This window comes from Schistocerca gregaria, chromosome 7, assembly GCF_023897955.1.
Source record: "Schistocerca gregaria isolate iqSchGreg1 chromosome 7, iqSchGreg1.2, whole genome shotgun sequence".
Classification (NCBI taxonomy): domain Eukaryota; kingdom Metazoa; phylum Arthropoda; class Insecta; order Orthoptera; family Acrididae; genus Schistocerca; species Schistocerca gregaria.
The window spans coordinates 438,842,611-438,870,195 of NC_064926.1; the positions used below are offsets into that span (position 1 = coordinate 438,842,611).

The window sequence follows — 27,585 nt, forward strand, 5'->3', positions numbered from 1 at the left end:
TTTCCTGACTGATTAAAACTGTGTTCCGGACCGAGATTCGAACTCAGAACCTTTGCCTTTTGTGGGGAAGTGCTCTGCCGACTTAGCTACCCACGCACGACTCACAAGCTGTGCCGAAAGCTGTACTTACACCAGTACCTCGTCTCCTACTCACGGAAGGAAAGTTCGTGAGTCGTGCTTGGAAAACTCAGTCCGTAGAGCACTTTCCCGCAAAAGACAAAGGTCCTGAGATCGAATCTCGGTCCGCCATACAGGCTTAACCTGCCACAAAGTTTCATATCGGTATACATTCCGATACAGATTGAAAATTTCATGCCGGCCGGAGTGACCGAGCGGTTCTAGGTGCTACAGTCTGGAATCGCGCGACCGCTACGGTCACAGTTTCGAATCCTGCCTCGGACATGGATGTGCGTGATGTCCTTAGGTTAGATAGGTTTAAGTAGTTCTAAGTTCTAGGGGACTGGTGACCTCAAAAGTTAAGTTCCATAGTGCTCAGAGCCATTTGAACCTGCCTCGGGCACGGATGTGTGTGACGTTCTTAGGTTAGTTAGGTTTAAGTAGTTCTAAGTTCTAGGGGACTGATGACCTCAGAAGGTAAGTCTCATAATGCTCAGAGCCAGTTGAACCATCTTTTTTTTTTTTAATTTCATTCTGGAATCATGGCCCCGTTAGAAGGCAACTGATGATTCTAAAATGTAACACAAACAACAGGTCGCAAGTAGTCTTTATGACCTACAACCTACAAAAAAAATGTCCGTACAGTGGAGCTGCCCATTTACTAACGTGTTATGATGATAGTACCACCGTGAGGCAGTAGTGAACAAAATGATTTTTTTATTACTTTAAGAGCAAAAACACTAAACAGTTTCCTGCTACGATTATCCCAATACATTTTTACCTATTCACTTGCTGCTCCTGCAACTAAAAATCTGTACTGGTACAAACGTCCTATTAATAATACTGGTAAACGACATTTTTGTCACAAACAATGTGAACGGCGTTCTTAGCTAAGTCGTGGTTACGGAATGAGAAAATGAAATATGTTTTTGCGTACCAGACGCAGGTTTCGTGATACGGGACCCTGTATAAAATTGCTCGAAAATGCTGCATATTCGTTACTTTGGTACTGCTTAGTTAATTTACTTCTATATATTTTTTTGCTCATGCAATTGTTGGTAAACAGTCAAAATACATATAAGGTAATCCATATATGATCCTCAGTTCCGACATTCACAGCCAGAATATGAAGGAGGCCAATCAGACATGCTCACGTCGCATCGCATCACATTATATTTGTGGCATCCTTCTCAGTCTGACGTTGTAAAGTGAGTTGCTGTAGGCAGGTGAAAGTTTGTCTTTTGTGGAAATTCAGAGGAACACATGTCTCATACCTGCGAAATGGAAAAACGAAAATTTATTCCTCTTGTAAGAAATAGTGTGAATTTTATTTTGGGTCAAGGTTGGCGACCAAGACAAAAATCGGCCCCTACACATGATTTTTGGCTGAGTTAAAAAGGAACTTAACGATCACAAAAGACTATTGAATCTGTGTGACATAAATAGTTGAAATCGTCTCTAAAACAAAGAAAACAGTGCAATAACTTAATTTACCAGCTGCTTTAAGACTTAAATGTCACAGACAAAAGCTGCCGGTACCAGTCCTTGCTGAGAATGACACTGAGCAACTACTTAACAAAGAGACGTTCCTGAGGCAGGAAATCAGGAAGCAAATGTTATTAAGTATGGTTATTCACTTTTCTTTACTCTTATGTTGCTTATTTCGTTGATTAACTTGTTTTCTGATACAGAAACAGCTAAACATGCAAGATTCAGTTTTTATTAAATGATGGCTAGTTTCGTGTTACCTGAACACTATTTATCTTCCAGATAGACCAAACAGAATATTCCGAAACAGCATATAAACCACGTCAAGCTTAAACATATGCGTATAATAAAGTCAAATTTAACCATGAACAGTGACAAAACAAGCATAATCCTCCTCTTCTCGGACACAGATAATGCTGTAACACATAGGCAGAAACTAGTATCACATGGAAACTCAGGCCGGTTAAAAATTCTGAAATTCGATCTGGATTCAGGGACGAATAATCTTCCAAACAGCGTGTTTTGCTCTTGTGGCTGAAAAAAAAACTGTACACCGGTGTAATTCACATGTTAACAACTACATGTATAGATTAATACAGTCTTTTGCGACTAAGATAGATCATGCAATGAGGAGCAACTTTCGTTAGAACAAAATTTTTGCCTATGCTTGTCAGTGACGTTTGGCGTCTATCATTCGTTATGCCCCTGAGAGGCGTCATGGCGTGGGCACGGTGCGGCATTCGTAAGCAATGTGTGTTCCCTATAAGCCAGTCGTCTTCTCCCGTTTAGGACTTGCTTACATACACCATGTGATCAAAAGTATCCGGATACCAGGCTTAAAATGACTTGCAAGTTCGTGGCACCCTCCATCGGTAACGCTGGAATTCAATATGGTGTTGGCACACCCTTAGGCTTGATGACAGCTTCCACTCTGGCAGGCATACGTTCAATCAGGTTATGGAAGGTTTCTTGGGTAAACGGCAGCCCGTTCTTCACGGAGTGCTGCACTGAGGTGAGGTACCGATGTCGCTCGGTGAGGCCTGGCACGAAGTCGGCTTTCCAAAACATCCCAAGGGTGTTCTATAGGATTCAGGTCAGGACTCTGTGCAGTCCAGTCTATTAGAGAGATGTTATTGTCGTGTAATCACTCCGCCACAGGCCGTGCATTATGAAAAGGTGCTCGATCGTGTGGATAGATGCAATCGCCATCCCCGAATTGCTCTTCAACAGAAGGAAGCAACAAGGTGCTTAAAACATCAATGTAGGCCTGTGCTGTGATAGTACCACACAAAACAACAAGGGGTGCAAGTCCCCTCCATGTAAAACACGACCACACCGTAACACCGTCGGCTCTGAATTTTTCTGTTGACACTGCACACGCTGGCAGATGATGTTCACCGGCCATTTGCCATACCCACACCCTGCCATCGGATCGCGACATTATGTATGTGATTCGGCACTCCACATAACTTTTTCCCCATGTTCAATCGTCCAATGTTTACGCTCCATGCACCAAACGAGGCATTGTTTGGCATGACGTGTGGCTTATGATCAGCCGCTCGATCATGAAATCCAAGTTTTCTCACCTCCCGCTTAACTGTCATAGTACTTTCAGTGGATCCTGATGCAGTTTGGAATTCCTGTGTGATGGTCTGGATAGATGTCTGCCTATTACGCATTACGACCCTCTTCAACTGTCGGTGGTCTCTGTCAGTCAACAGACGAGGTCGGCCTGTACGCTTTTGTGCTGTACGTGTTCCTTCACGTTTCCACTTCACAACCACGTCGGAAACAATGGACCTAGGGGTGTTTAGGAGTGCGAAAATCTCGCGTGCAGACGTATGACACAAATGACTTCCAATCACCTGACCACGTTCGACGTCCGTCAGTTCCGTGGAGCGCCTCTTCTGCTCTCTCAAGATGTCTCATGACTATTGAGGTCGCTGATATAGAATACCTGGCAGTGGGTGGCAGCACAATGCACCTAATATGAAAAACGTATGTTTTTGGGGGTGTCCAGATACTTTGATCAAATAGTGTACCTTTCTCTGCTTAGACACGATAACTCTTAATATTTTCTTGTTGAAAATTGTTCTATTAATTTACATGTGTAGGGAATATGCAGATGCAGCACACCTCCTTAGTAGACTGCATTTTACTTCGGTGAAATCTCGTCGTCCCAGCGCCAGCGAATTCAATAAGACGATGATTGTCGTCGCCGGGAACCGACAGGGAATATTTTGTCTCTAACCAAAGTTTCTCCACATGACGTGACCTATCACCACTAGTAATATGTCGCAAAGATATCGAAAGGTCTTGTTTATATGAACCTTGTTATTGATCCGCCTGTGCTACCGCACTGCCGTGGAACATATTACTTAGCCATTATTGTGCAGCCTCTTGATTCTCTCCCACGACTGTCAGTGGGTTGGCATCCGTATTGAACCCAAATTCTCGATTTCGATCTGAGCCAGTAGGCGATCGTAAATCCCCCACCATAAGGCAGGCCCCTTCGTTTTGTTGCAAATCAATAATACTTTTTTTTTAACTAGACATACGTCTATAGGAGTCCATGTCTTCCCTTTTTATGTATTAAACCAGATTACTCACTGATAATTACTTGTAGTATTAGGAATCACGATATAGCGTCACGGTCTGCTCCCACGATTACGATGTACGTTTCGGAATCTCTCTCCTCTCGAGGGATAGTCGGTGGGAGAAATTGCCCGCCCATCCAGCAACGACATTTTCGAGGAAAGCAGCTCTCGAACGCGCTGCTCTGGTATCGGCTGGAAATTTTTCCCGCCAGACTGGTGCCATATCTGAAAATGCATACAACTCTCACATCTCGTGATCCCGTTACCTTTGGTTCTTCTAATGAGCTGGGAATAACCGGAATTTTTTTGTGTACCTGCCGTCTCCATCCTTTTACTTTTGGCTTTCGAACTGCTTGATGCCTTCCTCCAGATCTTTCAATCTCGCCTCGATCATTTCATCTTTGCTTATCTGCACTGATGGCCTATAAAAGGGGACATGTAACAAATCTCAAACTCACATCGAGGGTACTGTTGGTCGAATATACTACTGATTAGAGTTTTAGCGGAAGTGCACAAAGTGTCAGTAACGACATCTATATTCTGTGAAAAAGGGATGATTAGAAAAAGAGACGAGAAAACCTGCTGGTTTCAGGGTTCAGAGGAAAGTTTGTGACAGCTTAAAAAAAATCTGTGGCGTGCTGCCACCATGTGAACTTGTGCATCAAAATAGTCAAGCAAACTAGATTTCAACGTAGTTTAAGGGAGAGCATGGGGCTCCGCCTCGGGATGTAGTTGTTGAATGGATGGTACACAGACGGGCCTGTGTTAGCAAGGAGGAAAGTGCAGGGCTGCGTTTCACCTGAGATACCGTGCAACAGTAAATGTTGTTCCATCCTTGCGATGTAGCACGACCGTGACTCTACGTTTCTCTCGAACTGTTGGAAGGGTGGCAGCGTCGGCCGGATGTTGCGGACGGATATGTGTAATTGGGCGAGATGTGCAGCAAACTCCAGGGCCGACAGCGTGATAGTTTCCAACCGTTCGACCGAAAGCTCGTATGTTCGTAGCATCCTTTGGAGAATAATAGTCAAGCCCACTGGATCGGATGCAGTAGTCATGTGTGTAAAAGTTATCGTACAACTCCCCTACCTGTAACATTTGCACAAGGTTCTTTTCAGTTCCTCGTCGCCAACTGACGTGTCCCGCGGTGGGGAAACGTCTGCGAGAACACATGAATACCCGAAACAAAACACATTTTATTCACAAGTTTCAGTTCTGAAAGTTTGAGGCACAAATGGATTAGTGTAGGTTTGTCAGTGCATCAAAAACAAGTTGAAATTAGAGTTAGCAAAAGTTCCTCTGTTGGAAATTTGTAATCGAAACAAAATAGTGTTTTCCAATTATAGCAGTGAATTAATTCTTAGATCACTCCTTTGAATACAAAGTTTATTAGTAAGGAAATCAAGCAAAAAAAAAGTCTGTTGAACAAAATGTTGCCTTCCTCGTCCTATAAGGATAAGTCTGAATTACACTGGCAAAAACTGATGTCTGCACTTAGAGTAGCTTCGTAAACTTAAAGTTCGCTACGACAGCCTGAGTCAAGTCCGCCGATCAGTTCGGCCGAAAACAAACACCGGTTAGATACTGCACTTCCAGCAGAACAACCCCTTGGTGGATCACCGGGAAGCTAACTGCGACGAAGCTGCTTGCGGAGCCGCCAGCGTGGCACTATATACGTTGGCGGCGAATGCATAAAGGATACCCACTGGCGGCGCTATGTGTTCGCAGAAGTCTAATGTAGTGCGGAATTCTCCAATGAAGCCAGTGGTGCACGCGCGTCCTAGCCTCGTGACTCTTCCGCGCCGAAGGGGCCATCTGGCGCCGTCCGTTGAACTTTGCCAAACGATCACCTGCAGCCTCTGACCCGCTGCAGGTGTCAACTGGTAGGCCACCCGCCACGCTATTTCTTCAGTGTGGCGACGAGGCAATGTCGCGAATTGCTAGATCGCACTTTTTGAAAATGATATGACCGGTTTCGATCGCTCAAGCAATTATATTAGGATCATTAAAATATCGTTAGAGTGACTAACTCTTCACATGTAGTACAATAAAATACCGAGGTTTAATGATTCAGTACGAGATTATATTACACGTGAGAGTTAGTAACTGTAACGATGTTTTAATGATTTGAAGATGATTGCTTGAGCGTTCGAAACCAGTCATATCATTGCATAAATGATGAGATCTAGAAAATTAAATTTTACATAGAAAATTAAGATCGTGTCAAGTCTTGTTAAATCTTAATTTAGATGTTTTTGAGACATTCTGGTGCAGAGCTCAACATTCCATCATCTCGGCTGAACGAGAGTTTTCTGCACCAGCGTTGTAATCTGTCTTTAGCTCTGGCACAGATTGCCACCTCTCCTGCCCTACCGAGCAGACGGCTCTTCGACCTCCGCATTCTACGTCAAGGTGTGGACGTGCAACACTCTGTCGCCTACGTGTGGATTCACCAGCCCCAATGACTTTCCACTGATGCTCACGACAGTAACACGCCAATAGCCCACTAGCCTCGACATTTCCGAGATGCTCGTTCCCAGGTGCCCAGTCACAAGAATTTGCCCTTCGTCAAAGTCGCTTAAGTGTTTATTCTCAATGGACCGAATCATCACTCGGATGGTTAATCCCCCCCCCCCCTCGGGGGGGGGGGTGTTTCAGAAGAGGGTTATGTTAATTTTGTTTGACTTTAAAGAAGGCTTTTTGAAATAACACGATCCATAAGCCTACCTCCAACAAAATTGTTCTAAAATTACTGTTACTTTTTCCGTCATCTGGGTACGTACCTCAGGAACTTTGAATCGGTGCGAGGAATGTGTATTCGTTATGTCTGTGTGTCCCAGTTGTTTGCCGGTCCCATGAAGGAGATGGTCAATCTTACAATAAAAGTTCGTTAATCGTTTCTGAATTGCTACTCTTACACATCCATGTGGGAGTCGTAGTGCAGGTCTGTGACTGTCGGGTACCTGTTACCTCTCAGAATCTAACTAATACATTTAATTTTTACTATTTGCATTTCATTGAGACTACTTTCACTCGCTAAGCCCCCATACAGTACTGCCGTAAAGCATCTGTGATAGCACTGTACTCTTGTACAGTCAAAGTTAGTACGGACCTTCAGCTCTCTACTCGGAAAGGAGGGATGAGTTTCTTTGCCATCGCGATCGTTTTGGTTCGGAGGTCTCCTATATATGCTTGTGGAAAAACGGAGGTTGGTCGAGTTTGACCCCCAAGTACTTGACAGCAGGGCTCCTGTCTTGTACTCGTAACACGTCACGTAATACAAGTGTTGTCCTGCTGAAGTAGACCACTGTTATCTTCTCTGAATTCGACTTCGTTCCTTCGGCACCACTCGCTAGAAAGATCTAACTGGCGTTAGGGACGACACATGTTTGTCTCGCGTTTCCATGCACTGTGAAAACCGCCGAAATTTAGTGCGAACGTCAATGCGAGTTGCTTTTTATAGTTTCTACAACGAAACATTGTTTCAAAATATGGTAGAAAACACATAGAGATTCTGGTCGTATGTAAAGTACAATAGTGGCAAAAAACAGTCAATACCATCACTGCACGATAGCGATGGAAATGTTACCGATAATGGTGTCACTAAAGCGGAGTTACTAAATACAGTTTTCCGTAATTCCTTCACGAAAGAAGACGAAGTAAATATTCCAGAATTCGAAATCAAAACAGCTGTTGGTGTCAATGACATAAAAGTAGATATCTTTGGTGTTGCGAAATAACTCAAATCACGTAAGAAAGGGAACTCTTCCGGTCCAGATTGTATACCAATCAGGTTCCTCTCAGAGTATGCAGACACAATAGCGCCTTTCTTAGCAATCATATACAACCGCTCACTTGACGAAACGTCTCTTCCTAAAGACTAGAAACTAGCACAGGTCACACCAATATTCAAGAAAGCAAACAGGAGTAACCCATTGAATTACAGACCCATATCACTAACCTCAATTTGCAGTAGGATTTTGGAGCATATACTGTACTCGAACATTATGAATCACGTCGAAGAAAATGACTTATTGATACGTAACCAACATGGATTCAGAAAATATCGTTCTTGTGCAACACAAGAAGTAATGAGTGCTGTCAACAGGGGATCTCAGATCGATTCCATACTCGTAGATTTCCGGAAGGCTTTCGTTACCGATCCTAACAAGCGACTATTAATTGCGTGCATATGGAGTATCATCTCAGTTGTGTGACTGGATTCGTGATTTCCTCTCACAGAAGTTAAAGTTCGTAGTGATAGACGATAAGTCGTCGAGTAGAACAGAAGTGATATCTGGCATTGCGCAAGGTAGTGTCATAGGCCCTCTGCTGTTTCTGAATTACATAAATGATCTAGGTGGTAATCTGAGCAGCCCCCTTAGATTGTTTGCAGATGATGCTGTAATTTACCGTCTAGTAAAATCATCAGACGATCAATTCACACTTAAGTGCCTGGCAGAGGGTTCATCGAACCATTTTCATACTACCTCTCTACCATTCCACTCTAGAATGGCGCGAGGGAAAAATAAACACCTAAATCTTTCCGTTCGAGCTCTGATTTCTCTTATTTTGTTATGGTGATCATTTCTCCCTACGTAGGTGGGTGTCAACAAAATATTTTCGCTTTCGGAAGAGAAATTTGGTGTTTGAAATTTCGTAAATAAATCTCGCCCCAAAGAAAACCTCCTTTGTTTCAACGACTGCCACCCCAACTCGCGTATCATATCAGTGACACTCTCACCCCTATTATGCGATAACACGAAACGGGGTGCCCTTCTTTGCAGTTTTTCGATGTCCTCCGTCAACCCTACCTGGTAAGGATCCCACACCGCGCACCAATATTCCAGCAGAGGACCGACAAATGTAATGTAGGCTGTCTCTTTAGTAGGTTTGTCGCATCTTCTAAGTGATCTGCCAACAAAGCGCAGTCTTTGTTTCGCCTTCCTCACAATATTATCTATGTGATCTTTCCAATTTAAGTTGCTCGTAATTGTAATTCCTAGGTATTTTTTTTTTTTTTAAAAAAAAAAAAAAAAAAAAACTTTATTAATAATACAACATTAATTTAATTATACAACATCTTAATATATAACTAAGTATGATACAAAAGTCAAATACAAGAAACTATTCCCATACTATTAACCCACCACCTCAAATAATTAGTGGGTCCTTATTACAAACTACTAATTGGCAGTGTATTACTTGTGTGGCACTAACTACGGGCATGATTAATAAGTTACTTGTTAGACTACCTTACATGACTATTCTAGTGTGATCTGCAGTGTTACAGTATGTGCCAGAAGTTATGCATACAAACCTACTGTTATTTAGCCTGCCCACCGAGCTAACCCCAGTGGGCGTGCCCCTGGCACTGGGCTGGCTACGACTTTAACTTCACTGCAGTCCCTACCTTGTTAGTATGTTAGTATTTCTAGTTCTTACTTAAACTACTTTCTACTCAAAAAATAGTTGTGCGATAATTCCAATTCCGGGTAGTGCACCTGCCATCCTTGTCCGAAGACGCGGCGGATTCCAGCCATGAAATGGCTGGCCAGATCCGCGCCTGGCGGTAGTGCAGGTGCAGCTCGGTCAAGTTCGGTTTGGTACTTGATTAGTTCCTTGCCCTAATAAAGTCCCTCATGACTTTCATCGAGATCTCATTTGCCAGACTGTTGAGGACTCTGAAAGTGTCGGCACGCCGCAGCAAGGTATATGTATCTTGGCTAGGAAGTTGCGCTCTAAGTTCACTTGCCACTCCATCATACAACGTGCAGTTGTAGATGACGTGTTCGGGAGTTCCTTCCGGAGCACCACAGTCACACGCTGGTGTCGCCTGTTTACCAAATCGGCAAAGGTATGCCGGATATGGCCCATGTCCTGTCAGGAAGTGCAGCAGACCCCTACTTGGCTGAAAGTATCCCATTTTTAATCTTTCTGCAACATCTGGAAGTAGCTCAAAAACTCGTCTCCCAGTTCCTTCCCCTTCCCACTGACTCTGCCATAGTTCCTCCCCCCTTCTCTTGATTGCGTATTTGTCCCCTACTTGCACACCCATGATTTCCCTAGTCTTTTCAACTTTCCCCTTTGTTACCCAATACCACGCTGCCTGCTCCCTAATTTTTATATCAAGGGGACATAATCCCATAATAACTAGCAACGCCCCCCCAGGAGTAGTTCTGTATGCCCCAGCAGATCTTAGTAGCATACTTCGCTGCACCCTCCTCACGGCCATGGCAGGCGCCACCCTCGTGAGCCTGTGTGCCCAGACCCCGCTGGCATACCCTACTAAGGAAGTCAGAATACTATTATGATATAATTTTATTAGGTGGGGGGGTAAGTGAAATCTTTTGTGTCCTATGTTTATTAAGTTATTAAGGATTTCTATCGCGCGCTGTGCAATCATTTCTATGTGCGTCGCGTAATTCCATTTTTCGTCTATTATTACTCCAAGATACCTAGCTTCGCGTCGCCGGAGAACTGGGGCTCCCGCAATCCTGACAGTTGGATTTCTTATCAGACTGCCTTTTAGTAGAAGATATGTTGATTTGTGTGGTGCAATTCTCATTTTTGCCTCTCGGCACCATTCCTGGAGAATTTGCATTGACCTTTCCACTTTTGGCTCTAAGTCTTCTCGGCTACGGCCACCTACCAGCAGGAGGAGGTCGTCAGCGTAGGCTATCACGTCTAGCACATCTCTACATTGTTGTAACCTGACTAACAGGGGCTCTATGTTTACGTCCCAAAAGAGTGGCCCCAGGACCGATCCCTGGGGGCACCCCTTCGTACAGGTCTTACTTACTCTCTCGCTAGGCGATGATAGCCAGACCTCCCTGTCCATGCAATAGCTCCTCAGACAGCCATACAGGGGCCCTGGACACTCCATCTCACGCAAACGTGAGAAGAGCGAGGGCCACCAGAGGTTGTCAAAGGCGCCACTGATGTCCACCATGATGCCTACGACATACTTGTGCGTGGATGAGCCACAGACCTCAGCCGCCAGGGCGATTGCGTCAGACGCTGATCGCCCCGGCCTAAAGCCGAACTGCCTGTCACTGATTCCACGCAGCATCCTATGTGCGGTCAGTCTGTCCGCCAGCAGCCTCTCCAGCAGCTTCCCCATGGTGTCTAACAGGCATATAGGTCTATAGGATTTGGGATCCATAGGGTCCTTGTCCTTTCCTTTTTGTATGATTACTACATTTGCAGTCTTCCATACTCTCGGAAATTTCCCAGCTGTGAGACACTCATTGAAGAGCCGCGTCAGAGGAGCCACCAGCTGTGGGGCGAGGAACTGTACCACCTCTGCTACAATGCCGTCCGGTCCTGGCGCCTTCCCCTTCTTTAATGATTTGATATGTGCTGCGACTTCTGCTTCAGAGAAAGGGTACACTCTAGTATTATTGGTATATTCTAGAGAATCCTCCCTGCGGATTTGCCTTTGAGAGTCATCATCATCATGTTCATCATCGTCCGGTAGCAGAGTGCGCAGGAGAACTTCAGCAGTTTCCTTCCACGACTCTGTCACTCGGTCTCCATCTCGGATGGTCGAGAGAACCGCGGGGGATTTAACCTTTTCCCTTACGAGTTTGTAGGGTATTCCCCAGGGATCGGTATCGAGCTGATTTAGCACATACTTCTCCCAACTCCTTGTTCTTACTTCCTTTAATTCCCTTTGAAAATTTTCTTTCTCATCTCTGTAGCGCTGCAGCCAGTATTGCTTCTCTTGCCAGACGGCACTTCGCTGGTAGTACCTCCTCGCCCGTCTAACAGACCGACGCATACCTTCCAGTTCGGCAGTCCATGGTGATGGTGAGGCCGCCACGGCCCTCCTCCTGGTTGGCACGGCGACCTTTACCGCCCTAACGATGGAGCCTACCAGTTCTTCGGCGTACCTGTCGACATCCAGGCCACCCTCAGGCAACGGAGGAACGTCACACTCCTGAGCCAGGCATTCCCAATTTGTCTTGTGAAAGTTATATTGAATCTCCCACCCCAGGTCCCAGCGGCACTCTTCATCTCCTATGCAAAAAGTAATCAAGTTGTGATCGCTTGTGGTAGCGTGCTCTATCACATTCCAGCTGTGGATGAGGTTTATAGCATTCGGTGATGCTAACGTCACATCGATGTTGGTGCCTTGTCCCCCTCCTCCCGCATAGGTGGGGGGGTTCCCTGCTTTATTTACTACCACCAGCTGTGACGCCATTATTGCTTCCTCTGCCCTTTCACCATTTTCGTCCCTGGTGCCGCTGTGCCATAGGGGGGATTTCGCGTTCATGTCTGCTGTGACTATTACCTTACGCCCACGTAACGCCATCATTACCCTAGAGAGATGTTCTATGAAATGTTCGAAATTTCCCCCGTACTGAAAGTACATATTAACAATATATAATATCCCGGCGGGTGACTGCAACTCGATGACGTTACAGTGGCAATCAGAGAGTTGCGCTATTTTTGTGGCTCTGAGGGCCTTATTTGTTATTACTATTAACGCCCTTGGCTCCTCTCCTGTAAAGATGGTTTGCCATGTTTTCGACATGAATGATATTTGCCCGGCCCAGTAGTATGGCTCCTGTAGACAGAGTACATCTAGTCTCCTCTCCTCCACTACTTTTCGGAGTTCCTGCATGACCAACCGACTATTATGAGTGTTTAGCTGCCCTACCGTGATTGAATTTAGGGTTGTCATTAAGGAAAATAAGTGTGAAAGTAACATTCAGGCCATGATTTGTTAAAGTCGAATGCTACTCTACCATTAGCTAGGACAGCCTGTGCATAAATTTCGTCCAGCTTGAATTCTTCACCTCTTCTCTCAAATACTTTCTTCACCAGGTCACGCAGGGCTCCGAAATCAGTGGGAAGATTCACTGACTTCAGCTGTATTCTATCTACAGCCTCCATCGCCGTGAAGGTGACCATTCTGCCATGTTCATGACCTACGCGTACGACGTGCCTCAAAGCTGTAGTGAGGATCGCTGGTTGCTCCAGACGCGATAGCTGCATCGCGAACTCCAAGTTGGGATAGATCCGTCTTGGGTCCGCTCCTACAGCCGGTTTATCGTCTTGCAGCTGTGCCATACTTGTGCTCGTAGTGGTGCTTGTGACTGTGCTGTCTTGCAGGGTAAAAGTTGGAAGACTCCCTGGGACAGGAGCAGAGCTGTTCCTTCTGGGTAAAGATTGAGGCTGTGAGCCTGGGTTAACTGCTTTTCCGTCATGCTCCTCATTTTCTTCTTCAGGTTCTGTTTGAATACAAAGATCAACCATTTTTACTTCCTGTGTCCCTTTTAATTCAAGCTTTGAGACGAAAGTTTCAGCTTCAGGGTTTAATTTTGAGTGAGGAGCTGGAGATGTTGAGGGTGGAGACTCACTAGCAGCCCAGAAGTCGTCTACAATTACCTCAATTTCTTTTATTTCGTGCATTATTTCTCTTATCTCTTCGAATCTCGGATCAGAGTCAGTTTGTGTACTGAAGTCAATCATCGTTGCTTTTCGTTCTTGCATTTGTTTTAGAGACTTCAAAAATTTATTAAACCTTTCTGCCCTTTCAGCGTCCCTTTTTCTTTTGCTGGGAGACTTCCTTTTGATGTTCGTCCTTCTTATGTTACTAGCATCAGCCATAGTCAATTCGGGATATGAGTCTCTGCTCTAGCAGTTTGTAGGTCGGGCAGTTTCTTCCTGCCATACCACAGGTTTTCTTTCCTCTCCGTGTGCAGGGAATGCACACCACGGACTTCTTACATTCCTTCCTCATATGTTCCTCCTCTCCGCATCTGGAGCAAGCAGGTTTCCTACTACAGTATTTGTGTATGTGATCAATATCCCCACAGTTCTGACACCGGGGGACAACAAGGTAGTCCTTGACATTAACAGAGTGAAAACCTATGTATACCCTGCCCATAGCTGTCAATTTCCTCCATAGGGATCCTGTGACTTCTGCTACGTGGTGGACTGTATCTTTATCCTTAGGCCCAGTTTTAAACCTAAGTTTAAAGTCTTTTAGGAAAGTTTCCATGTTGCCTTCTGAGTCAAAGTTTTGCTCATAGATCGTCTTACACAGGTCCTCGTCCGTTATGGACTTTGGCACATCATAAAGAATGACCAAGGGGTTCTTCTTACGGGGGGGTTCACATCTGACTGCCTTACATAGCTGTTGATTCGCCAAAAGCTTGTTCTTGTCCTCCTCAGTGGCAACGTCGACAATCACTACATTCTTTGTAGCCTTAATCCTGTTAATTTTAATTTTGTCCTTAACTGGGTTGACTGAAGTCGCGAAGACTTCTTGGACCTTCTTTATGTTCTGGCCAGGCATTGGTCTCAAAAAGACCGCTGTTTCCGGCCGCTTGGACACTTTGACGATAGTTTCTCTAGTTGTGGGAGCCTTGGGTGCAGCTTGCGCCGCGACCCCGGCCCATGTCCTAGCAGGCTGTTTCCGGAGCCTTTCATTCTCTCTTTCGAGCTCCTCTAGTCGTCCTTCGAGTTTGGCGTTGGCTATTGCCCATGCCGCCAACTCGTTTTTCAATGCCTGTACCGCGGTTTGACTAATTTTACCGTTCTTTACGTTATGGTCCAGGAACTGGCTTAATCTGAGATGCCTTTCCATGCTGCATTCTACCATTGCCTGACCCAGGCCTTCCTGTGGCGAGGGATCAGCTAGCGTCGAAAGCCTCGCAGGCGCACTCAAATCGCTTGTCTCGTTTGTAGCCATCATCATTATTTGACAAGCGAAAAAAAGGGGTTGGGAACCCGTCTCTTTCCCCGGACCGGTTCCTCTGGCATGGGGGGGGACTAAGATTGCAGCTCGCTCACCAACCTCGCCCCTAGGTCAAGAGCATTCCTGAGCTGTCAGGTTCAGCGCACCGTTTCCAACGCACTGGTCCTCTTCAGCGGCCTCCTCATCGACGATTTCACCCAGCGATCACCGGCAAGTGCACCCCGCACTCCGGAGAAGCGGATGCACTTCTCGCCCTTCGCCGCCTACTCGCCCGAGCTTCCACCTTTCGGCCAAGGACCCGCTCCTACTCAGGTGGCGGGCCGGTCACCCAGTCTTTCGGCGGTCTGGACCCAGCTAACCTGGCCCAGACGATGTCACCACCATCTGGGTTTGGCGGACCACGCCTCGGTTACCCAGAGGCGCGGCGAAGCACCCTTGCCGAATCGCGCCGAGGTCCCACGCCGACAAAAGAGGTCGCCAGCATGCGGGGCACCTGATGGTCTGTGCCCTGCGTAAAAATAGGGGAGGGGAGGGGAGCAGAAGCTACCCAGTGGTGGGGAGTCGCCAAGGCGCCATCACCCACCCCCGAGCAGCCCCACTCGACCCTCCCCTCCCCAGGGACAGATGTTGTGTGCCTCTTGCGCAGCTTCCCCTGCGCCATGCACCCTTTGCTTTCGCCTTGGGTTGGGAGACATTTAACGTCGTCCAGGACGTGAGGAACGTCGGCAGCCGGACTGCAGGGCCCCAGGAAAGCCGTGAGGCTCACCCTCATACCCTCGCCCGACCACCGGGCTCAACTCAAGGGAGACAGGTGGAGTGTCTCCCGTAACGCAGCTACCCCTGCGCCATGCACCCTTTGCTTTCGCCTGGGTTGGGGGCGTTTTACGTCCTACCATGACGGGAGTTTAACGTCCTTCCTTGACACACGACAACCCTCACGAATCCACAGCCCAGAGATAGACATGACTGGGTCTTATATTGTGGAGTTCGACATCATCGAGACGGTGCGGCACTCAAGCCCGAGTTACGTTCCCCATGGGGGTCTCCACACGTACCGGGGGATCATGACCGACCACGTCTCACCCACCGCTTTTGCTAGTTCACGGTGGGCCAGTGCAGACCGTGAGGATTGCACCCAGTTAAGGGCTAGCCTTTTAACGTCATGCATGGACGGCCCTTCCCGTGTTAGCTTCACTCCTTTCGACGGAGCTACTGAGCGCCAGGGCCACGTCAAGGCCACGGGATAGGACATTGCGGTCCCCGCCCCACTCAGGTTCCTCTGAGCCAAGAGCACTTCAGACGTGTCTGAGGATTTCCAGGAATCAGAGGGTCTCCTGGCGGTTTTAACCCAGTTTCGGAAGGCAACACACCTCCCCCAGGTGACGCCACGCAGACCGCTTTCCCAGCGGCAGCCCTTATATTTGTGCAATTTATCGTATACCCTAAATTTATCGGTTTTCTTTTAGTACCCATATCGATGATCGCGCACTTTTCTTCGTTTAGTGCCAATTGCCATGTTCGCACCATAAAGAAATTCTCTCTAATCATTTTCTAGTTTGAATTGATGGTCTGATGACTCCACTAGACGGTAAATTACAGCATCATCTGCAAACAATCTAAGGGGGCTCCTCAGATTACCACCTAGATCATTTATGTAACTCAGAAACAGCAGACGGCCTATGACACTACCTTGCGCAACGCCAGAGATCACTTCTGTTCTACTCTACGATTTACCGTCTATCACTACGAACTGGGACCTCTGTGAGAGGAAATCACGAATCCAGTCACACAACGGAGACGATATTCCATATGCACGCAATTAATAGCCGCTTGTGAGGAACGGTAGCAAAAGCCTTCCGGAAATCTAGAAGTATGGAATCGGTGTGAGATCCCCTGTTGACAGCACTCATTACTTCATGGGAATAAAGAGCTAGCTGTGTTGCACAAGAACGATATTTTCTGAATCCGTGTTGGTTATGTATCAATAAGTCATTTTCTTCGAAGTGATTCATAATGTTAGAGTACAGTACATGCTCCAAAATCCCACTGCAAACTGAGGTCAGTGATATGGGTCTGTAATTCAGTGGGTTACTCCTGTTTCCTTTCTTGAATATTGGTGTGACCTGTGTTACTTTCCAGTCTTGAGGATGTAGATGTAGATCATTTTCAAATTGGGCGATTTGCACATATGGAGCGTTGATTCCCAATTCGTCTCTGCTCAGATTATAGGTACCGTCGTGCTAAACTTAAAGACGAAAGTAACGTTCGCATTATCTGTGACTGCCAAGTAATGTAGCACGATTAAACTTTGACCATACATATAAAGAACTGCAACAGTACAGTACAGAAGGTAACTGATAGAAATGTGCAGTGAGACGAACAGAAATGACAGTTTTATTGAAAGACAATAGTTACACTGACATAACACGATTTATGATCGTCCCCTGGTCATTTTATATTGCTAAGCAACGCCATTTGGGCACAGTATACTAACAGTCGATACTGCAATACGCTACCGGAAGGATGGGAGCCTTTCCACACTTGCCATAATGGAATCGTTTAGAGTACATGCCTTAAGCCCAAACCAATATAGTCTGGAGCATACAACTACTCAGCCATTCGAGTAATACAATATTCTCGTCTCAGTATCACAGCCAAAGGCTGGTAAAGGGAAAGTTAAATCAGGTATAAATAACAATAGTGAATAACTTTATGCATAAACAAAATTTCAGCATATTAGATAATTACGTCGGTAAAAAGTGCAGTCGTTATGTTTAGTATTTTGCGATTGGTTATTGATGAAAAGTGCGGATTGACGCGGGAGAATGTTGTTTCGCTATTGGCTGTTGAGTAAACTGACCAATGGTAAAGCAATATTCTTCTCTCGCCTGTCTCTGCTGGTAGAGAAGACTTAGAGTATTCTAGAGAGGAGTCGGAGCCTAGCGATGAGACAGTTCGGATGTGTGTAGTAGTAGTTCCGATGGAAATGATAAGTTGCCGGATCTAACAGTGTTTCATACATCAAAAGTGTTGTAAGGTGACTGTATAATTATTCGAATGGGTGTGTAGAAATTTCGGAATTTTTAAGCGTATTTTGTGAAGAGAAAAGACATAAATTCCACGTGGCGTATTGAGTAGGTCGGAGGCTAAAAACTGCGAATGCATTAGGTACCGACAGACTTAATATTTGCCGAACATTCTCAATCAATAACAATCCGTATTTTTGTAGCTATTACGTTTTCGGGAAATGCAACACCATAAACTTGCTAACGTGAGGGAAAGGGATTTTGAATGTCTGTGTTAAGACTAGCACGGGCTTGGCAGTGATACTTGTTCAGAATATATTAATTAAGGACAAATTTTCCAACCTTTCATTTCGTGTGAAAACTTTCTCCCGAAACGTAGATTAGTGACTTTAATTGCAGCCTGGTTCACGTCGAAGTTTCGCTAGGCTTCCCTACTGATGATCTGCTGAGACAATGTTCACAGGTAGGTGCAGGTTCGTCGAAAAGGGACGCAGGAACCGCGCAGCCCCAATGCTAGCCAGGAAAGTTGCTGTACATCTTGCACAGTATATTAAGTTCCACAGGCAGTGGGTAGTCTTGACAGCAAAAGAACAGGCCTAACGACGTTCTGCATATATCGAGCGCTGTTAGCGTCCCCTCCAGAAACATTGAAGGTGAACAAGAATTGTAGCCTATCCAACTTAAGGCCTGGTGTTGCGCCAGTGTATCTTGGAGAAATGCACTCTACGAGACAGCGCTCACGATGTTTACATCCTACTCGTGAACAGGCATCACTTGTGTGCATGCAGACTTTGCTTTCATCGCTGAAAACCAGGGAGCGCCATTCACTCTTGCAAGTGATCCTCTAACGTCACCGGTCGAATGGAAAACGGCTTGAATGGAAAACGGGCTAGACGTCTGCATGTCCGTAGTCCCACCGCTAATAACTGGTTCGCAGCAGTTGGTGTCTCACAGGCCCTCTTATGTGTGCTGAGGTAGCTGTGCGATCTGCTACTGCTGCCTTTACAATACGATGATCCTGGCTGACATCTTTGCTGTGTGGACATCCAGAACCACGTCTACAGTGTGAGAATGTTCACGTGACCACTGATACCAGCATAGTTGCACATCTGACGCAGCACGTCGGACTTGTGTGGCAATTCTCCGAAAGGACCGTTCACTACTCGGAAGACCACAATTTGACCCCTTGCATCACACGTTTTTACTACAGTCAGCCTTCTGGCTATGAGCATTTCCTATTAAAGGATAGACACATATGGCGCTCTGGTAGTTATGCCACGCACAGCGTTGAAACTATTACAAGTATATCTACACTACTGGCCATTAAAAGTGCAACACCAAGAAGAAATGCAGATGATAAACGGGTATTCATTGGACTAATGTATTATACTAGTACTGACATGTGATTACATTTTCACGCACTCTGGATGCATAGATCCTGCATGTTGCAGGTCCTGTACGAGCCTTTGTGGATACAGAAAATGTTCGACTGCTGCCCTGGCCAGCACATACTCCAGATCTCTCACCAACTGAAAACATCTGGTCAATGGTGGCCCAGAAACTAATCGTCACAATACGCCGGTCTCTACTCTTGGTTCGTCCTTGAGTACACCATCGCAGGTGCTCCTGTCTGTGATGCAACGTCAAAGGTAATCGCAGCCATGGTCTCCGAGCTGATCGTCCAAGCTGCTGCATGCAGTACCCAGAACAACCATCTCTGGCTATAATAACGGCCTTGATACGCCTGGGCATTGAGTCAAACAGAGCTTGGATGGTGTGTACAGGTACAGCTAGCCGCCCATGCAGCTTCAACACGATACCACAGTTCATAAAGAGGTATGACTGGCGTATTGAGACGAGATAGTTGCTCGGCCACCATTGACCAGACGTTTTCAATTGTTGATAGATCTGGAGACTGTGCTGGCCAGGGCAGCAGTCGAATATTTTCTATATCCAGAAAGGCGCGTACCATTATCCTGCTGAAATGTAAGGTTTCGCAGGTATCGAATGAAGGGTAGAGCCACGGGTCGTAACACATCTGAAATGTAACGTCCACTGTTCAAAGTGCCGTCAATGCGAACAAGAGGTGACCGAGACATGTAACGAATGGTACCACATACCATCATGCCGGATAATACGCCAGTATGGCGATGACGAATACACGCTTCCAATCTGCGTTCACCGCGATGTCGCCAAACACGGATGCGACTGTAAACATAACCTGGATTCATCCGAAAAAATGACGTTTTGCCATTCGTTCACTCCAGGTTCGTCGTTGACTACACCATCGCAGGCGCTCCTGTCTGTGATGCAGCGTCAAGGGTAACCGCAGCCATGGTCTCCGAGCTGATCGTCCATGCTGCTGCAAACGTCGTCGAACTGTTCGTGCATATGGTTGTCGTCTTGCAAACTTCCCCATCTGTTGATTCAAGGATCCAGAGGTGGCTGCACTATCCGTTTCACCATTGCGGATGAGACGCCTGTCATCTCCACTGCTAGTGATACGAGTCCGTTGGGATCCCGTACGGTGTTCCGTATTACCCTCCTGAACCCACCGATTCCATATTCTGCTAACAGTCATTGGATCTCGACCAACGCGAGCAGCAATGTCGCAATACGATAAACCGCAATCGCGATAGGCTACAATCCGACCTTTATCAAAGTCGGAATCGTGCTGGTAAGCATTTATCCTCCTTACACGAGGCATCACAACAATGTTTCAATAGACAACGCCGGTCAACTGCTGTTTGTGTATGAGAAATCGTTTGGAAACGTTCCTCATGTCAGCTCGTTATAGGTGTCGCCACCGGCGCCGACCTCGTGTGAATGCTCTGAAAAGCTAATCATTTGCAGTTCACAGCATCTTCTTCCTGTCGGTTAAATTTCTCGCCTGTAGCAAGTCATCTTTTTGCTGTAGCAATTTTAATGGTCAGTAGTGTACTATTCTCCATGTGCCATATGACGTTATCGTAAGAACATCGATGTTGTCTTTCCAGATGTACTAATTTTTTCCCGGCAGTGTAATTAAAGTAAATGGAGTAGATAAATAAATAAATTGGCAAGGAAAACTGCTGTACACGTATCCAGTTTTAGCGTCCAACAAGATGTCACTACTTTCAGCAGCGGCTCGGCTCTGGGGGGTACGGCGCTCCCGCCGAAGTGCGGCGCCTGAGTCCTGTGGGAGCGAGGCTCCGGGAGCGGCCCGCTTTAGTGGCCGGCATTCCTAGCGTGCCGCGGCCAGCGGCCAGTGTCGCAGGTGTCTTTGTTTTGCGGGGACCACCGGCGGGCGGCGCGCATTTAGTATGCTAATGCTGCCCCAATTAAGGCGAGATGCCTATCGACGCCCGCGGCCACAGCCCCGCGCTGTATTCAGATGGGAGCAGCGACCCCGCGCCGGGCCGGCTGTGTCCCCACGCCGGGGCTCGCCGCGTGTTTACAAAACACCGCCGCCCCCCTCAACGCGCGGGGCCGGCTCCCAGGCTCTTCCCGGCAGCTTCCTTTTGCTCTTGCATCTGTCCCACAATGAAAGGGCCCGCAGCCAATTTACTGGCGTGTTGGCCGGCTCAGATAGGCGCACAGAATTTAAAACCTCTCCGCCTCCATTACCGTCCGGGCCGTGTGGCACTCGAGTCGGTCCTCCCGCTGCCACTAGCACCGGTGTCGAGCCGCCCTCAGTCGGAGGGCCCGCGTATCGCCCCGGCACAACATTTCCGTCCTTCTTCTGGGTCATATTCTTCTGAATCACGAGTCCCATTAGTGTAATCGTGCTCCCAACGTGGCGTCTGTAGCATCAATGCTGTAAACGAAACGCTAGAGGTCAGTTATATAACTGGCCATTAAAATCGCATTACCAGAATGGCTTGCGAATAACGTAATTTTTATTATTGTGCTTATACACCGCAGCGCCACAGAAACTGGGTATTCAAACACAGCGATATGTAAACAGACACTGCGGGCGGTAACGTCCATATAAGGCAAGTGTATGGTGCAGTTGTTAGATCGGTTACTGCTCCTACAACGGCAGCTTATCAAGATTTAAGTGAGTTTGAACGTGGCTATAGTCGCTGCACGAGCGATGGGATACAGCATCTCCGAGGTAGCGATGAAGTGGGGATTTTCCCGTACGATCATCTCACGTATATACTAAGATGGTATCAGTTCTTTCGGGCCGGCCGCGGTGGCCGTGCGTTTCTAACCGCTTCAGTCCGGACCCACGGGACTGCTACGGTCGCAGGTTCGAATCCTGCCTGGGGCATGGATGTGTGTGATGTCCTTAGGATATTTAGGTTTAAGTAGTTCTAAGTTCTAGGGCACTGATGACCTCAGTCCCATAGTCCCATAGTGCTCAGAGCCATTTGAACCATTTTTGTTCTTTCGGACATGGCCGAAAGAACAGATTCCATCTGTGACCATGCAGATCTTTAGAATGAAATTACAATGAAATGAAAACCCTTAGCTGATTACAGGTGTTGACGTACGTCAACGGGGACAGATGAAAATGTGTGCCCCGACCGGGACTCGAACCCGGGATCTCCTGCTTACATGGCAGACGCTCTACGCATCTGAGCCACCGAGGGCACAGAGGATAGTGCGACTGCAGGAATTTATCTCCGGCACGCCTCCCGCGAAACCCACCTTCTCAACTTATCGTCCTGCACTACATTCATAGTGCCCCGCCCATTATACTCATTACTCGCGGCGCGTTGCCGATTCCCGTAAGAGTTCGGGCACTGTTTGTGCATCCGCGTAGAAGAAGCCCTAACTATATATATATATATATATATATATATATATATATATATATATATATATATATATATACTAAGATGGTAGATGGTATCTGTTCTTTCGGACATGTCCGAAGGAACAGAATCGGCAACGCGCACCGAGGAATGAGTATAATGGGCGGTGGCACTACGAATGTAGTGCTGGACAATAGGTTGAGAATGTGGGTTTCGCGGGAGGCGTGCCAGAGATAAATCCCTGCAGTCGCGCTATCCTCTGTGTCCTCGGTGCCTCAGATGGGTAGAGCGTCTGCCATAAAAGCAGGAGACCCCGGGTTCGAGACCCGGTCGGGGCACACATTTTCATCTGTCACCGTTGACGTATGTCAACGCCTGTAAGCAGCTAAGGGTTTTAATTTCATTTCAATTTCATAATCTCATGTGTTTACCGCGAGTATCTGCAATCCCGTGAAAAGATCCTGGAAGAAAGGGACCAAAGACGACTGAAGAGGATCGTTCAACGTGACAGAAGTGCGGTCCTTCCGCAAATTGCTGCAGGTTTCATTGCTGCGCTATCAAAAAGTGTCAGCGTCCGAACCATTCAACGTAACATTATCGATATGGGCTTTCGGAGCCGAAGGCCCACTCGTGTACCCTTGATGACTGCACCACTGAAAGCTTTACGCCTCGCCTGGGTCCGTCAACACCGATATTGGACTGTTCATGACTGGAAACATGTTGCCTGGTCGGCCGAGTCTCGTTTCAAATTGTATCCAACGGATGGACGTGTACGGGTATGGAGACAACCTCATGAGTCCATGGACCCTGCATGTCAGCAGGGAACTGTTCTAGCTTGCAGGGGCTCTGTAATGGTGTGGGGCGTGTGCAGTTGGAGTGGTATGGGACCCCTGATATCTCTCGATACGACTCTGACATGTAACACGTTCCTAAGCATCCTGCATGATCACCTGGATCCATTCATGTCCATTGTGCATTCCGACGGACTTGGGCAATTCCAGCAGGACAATGCGACACCCCACACAGAGAGTAATTGAGCATGACATTTTTGCTTTTTCTGTATGTATGAATGCATGGGACGTTTGGCGCCATGGTGCCAGCACGGGAAAGTCCCATCAGTCCAAAATTTTCGAGTAGCAAAGCGGAGGAATTCCCCTACCACTGTACTTGGCACGGAAAGGCTAACCAGTAGCCGGCCGCTGTGGCCGAGTGGTTCCAGGCGCCTCAGTCTTTAACCGGGCGACTACTACGGTTGCAGGTTCGAATCCTGCCTCGAGCATGGTTGTGTGTCATGTCCTTAGGTTAGTTAGGTTTAAGTAGTTCTAGGTTCTAGGGGACCGATGAACTCAGATGTTAAGTCCCATAGTGCTCAGAGCCATTTGAACCAAACTGATCAGTAGAGGCGACATTGCTCCAGAGGAGTATCTACCTCATCTTAATCATCGCGCGTTTTGTACCCGTAAAGTTTCTGCTGCGCTCCCCTGTCTTTTCATAAAGTAAGCGATCGTCTCGTTTATCACATTGGTAACAACAGTGAGTCGTCCTCTCCATGGAGAGTTCTATTTTACTTTAAGTCGGCAATTGATAGTTCAGAACTAAGATTTTGTGGTTCGTCTCCCGGCTACCATCTGGTGCTGATCAGTGCACGGTAGTTGATTTTTGGGGAAGTGTAAGTGTCGCAGTTGCGTTAGCACGATCCTTACCTTGGGAAACTCGCTTCTTACTATGCCAGGCAGTTTGTGTTGCTTCATACGATATACCTCGTGGCCTGGTGTTGTCTCTTTAATTTAGAATTCGTGAGTTGTCCACATGACATTTTCCATTTGATTCATGTCATTTTGTAACTCTGTTTTAGCTTTTAGAGGACTGTCTTCTATGTTATTTTTATACGAGTTACGTCAGTCATTAAGAGCAAATAAATATCTGTTACTCCTTCTTCACTTAGGTTTCATAATCATTTACTGTCCCATAATTTTCCCGACTGTCAGGCGACCCACAAATACTAAGTATACCTACTGAATTGCTAAGTTGTCCATTTCCCTGCGTAGAAGTTTTCGTTGTGCGCAGCAGACAGACCCGACGATCAGTTACTTGACAATTCAGAGAAGGGAATGAGCATTGCACTCGTTCGACTTGTGTGATTATAGCTTTGTTCACTGCCAAGAGAAAGTGGTTTCGATTTCCCCCTGATTTAAGATTTTATTTTGTGCTTTTTCTTGATACTACGGCTTACGAACGTTAAGACAGAGATCGAAAACTTTCAGCTTCAGTACTGGCTCACAGTCCTTTTATAATAAATGTGAACTACGCAACATGTACTAAAGCACAAATTCGAAGGCGACTTCCATTATTTGAATGTAACGTGTTTTATGATTCGCAGACTGGGGAAGCCCACAGACACGGAGCTTCCATTAGGCAGGCTGTTCACGTGCCAACAGTGCCGTGAGTTTATTGCTGCAGCATCTTATTGCCAGCTGACATCGCGAGTGTGACTAGACTCCACTGCAGATCTTCCATAATAGTGATATCTAATGTGGGCACCTGAAATCCACCCATAATCTTCGGGTGAAATATTAATCACCCGCGGAGCCTATAGCTGTATTAGTATTTTTACTTTCTATTAGTTCCTTACTAACTTTCTCCCGTTACTTTACTCCGGCAGCAAAACAGCTTTAAACGTATGACGCTTCTATAACTTATAAAATACGATAGTTTCTCTTTAACTAAAATATTTATTTTGCATGCCTAGAATAAGTTCTCGTAATACTGGTTCCAAAAATTTTATTTTTTTACATATCTCACTACAAGGTATCGTGTATGTTAAAAATTTTAAATTTTTTTAAAATGAGTTATTCCCTGCTCCTCTACGTTGAGTAATGCCCCTTTGGAATGTCAGGGACTTCTGAATTAAGGCAGGCTATTCTCAAAATGCCTGTGCTTCTGCAAAAACCAATAAATATATGAGTCCTGTAGCTAATTTCGCTTGAAAATTTGCTTCTAGATGAATAATTTTATATTTGTTACATAAGAGAAGACAGTCTTTAATCTCTATGTTAGTTCTTGTTTTCGACACGCGACTTTTTATTTTGCTCACTTTTGCTGACAATGTTTTCGATGCCTAAAGATGTATGCAAAGAAGGCTCTCCTATCTCGTTGCGCATGATGACGGCAGGTGCTGCTGTAATCTATGCCTTCGCTGAAATTGGTGAGATGGCATGGTGTCTCTCTTGATTTTACGCGATTATGCACTAAAATGATCACTGAACTAAACAGATTTTCTGACAAGTACAAATGAACTCGGAGCAATATGATAAGGAATGTCCAGGTGGCACTAATACTTCCGATTTATTCGCTGTAGTCTATTTCCGGTCGCCGGCCGCGGTGGTCTCGCGGTTCTAGGCGCGCAGTCCGGAACCGTGTTACTGCTACGGTCGCAGGTTCGAATCCTGCCTCGGGCATGGATGTGTGTGATGTCCTTAGGTTAGTTAAGTTTAAGTAGTTCTACGTTCTAGGGGACTGATGACCACAGCATTTGAGTCCCATAGTGCTCAGAGCCATTTGAACCATCTATTTCCAGTCATATTAGATTGCAACGCTGGATGTATAATTGTAGGGCGCGCTCCTTAAGAAAACAGAAAGTACACTTAAAGCAACTATGTGCTATACCTTGACAAAAGGACTGTTAAGTAATCAACCATTCTTCGGCGTAATGCAGTAGGACACATTCTTTCATTATTTATAGCTCACAAATCAACTCCTCTATGTTCATAAATGACCTTAATCACTTGGATTCACACGGTCTTTACTCTACTTTTCCACTAACAGTTAGCCTTTTAGTCGCTCAAATCCTTAAGTTAGATGTCAAGAAAAACACACGCTGTTTCTCTCTCTCTCTCTCTCTCTCTTTCTCTTTCTCTCTCCCTCGCCCCGTCCCTCTCCCCCTCCCTTTCCCCCTCCCTCTCCCTCTCCCCCTCCCCCTCCCTCACCCTCACCCTCTGTCTCCCACCACCCTCCTTCAATTGCCCCTTCTTTTGAATTTACCTTAACGGTATAATAATGAGAGATGTCATGGCGTTGCAAACTTGAAGCCGACGCCAGCTATGTTAGTTGTCCCAAACAGTAGCTTATGAGGGAAGTGGTTTGGTCAAAACTGTTAGCTTGTACCATTTCCAGAAGTAATGATTATTCTGAATATAGTCTAAAGGGTAAAGGAATCACATTTCATTCGTGACTGGTCTCGTTCAAGCTTTATTTTAGTTCATATACATGAATTTTGCCAGCGCTAAGAACTTTTGCTGTAGAGGTTTCAGTTTCGTCATTTGAATTTAGATTTACTATCAGTTCAACTCTGAAAGCCTGAAAGCTCTCTTGGATGAACCCTGTGAGACTGTAAGACTGTACATCGATCAAAGATAGTGAAACCTATTCTCAATTCTTTCGGGAAGAGGACAGAAACTGAACATCAGTTTCGTCATTTGTTACTAAGGAAAATGCTGAATTATGAAAGCAACCTTCTCACAGTACATACTTCTCTTCTTGTTTGTTCGAAAAGTATAACAAAAACAAAGTTACATTTCCGGGGTTAACTGGTTCGTATTGTTGGATTAGACATGCATTTAAGAGCAGAAAAACATCTTAAAATACCTTACTGACACTGTGTTAATTATGAATGTGCTGTAACATTTAATATTTGAAACAACAGCTGCGTACCCACGATAGAAATTGAGAACAAGAATCAATCGTTAATAGTAGTCTGCTAATGCTTTGTGGCATCCAGTATGTCGGTGCCGCCTTCAGAGAAGCGGACAGTGTAAGTCTGTAGCGCCATCTCCCTCATTTTACGTATGTGGATTTTACATAGATACTAATCTCTCTGAACACAGTCTCACACAACAGAAAATATA

General features: G+C 46.1%; 1 protein-coding gene and 1 non-coding gene across 2 annotated transcripts in view; one reads left to right on the forward strand and one right to left on the reverse strand.

Annotated features, from left to right (window-relative positions):
- Positions 1-27,585, forward strand: part of LOC126282419 (A disintegrin and metalloproteinase with thrombospondin motifs 12-like) — a 1,083,163-nt gene that overhangs the window by 552,172 nt on the left and 503,406 nt on the right. The window lies entirely within an intron of this gene.
- On the reverse strand, positions 22,443-22,517 carry Trnat-ugu (transfer RNA threonine (anticodon UGU)). The gene has a single exon. It is a non-coding gene; the product is annotated as a tRNA-Thr (tRNA).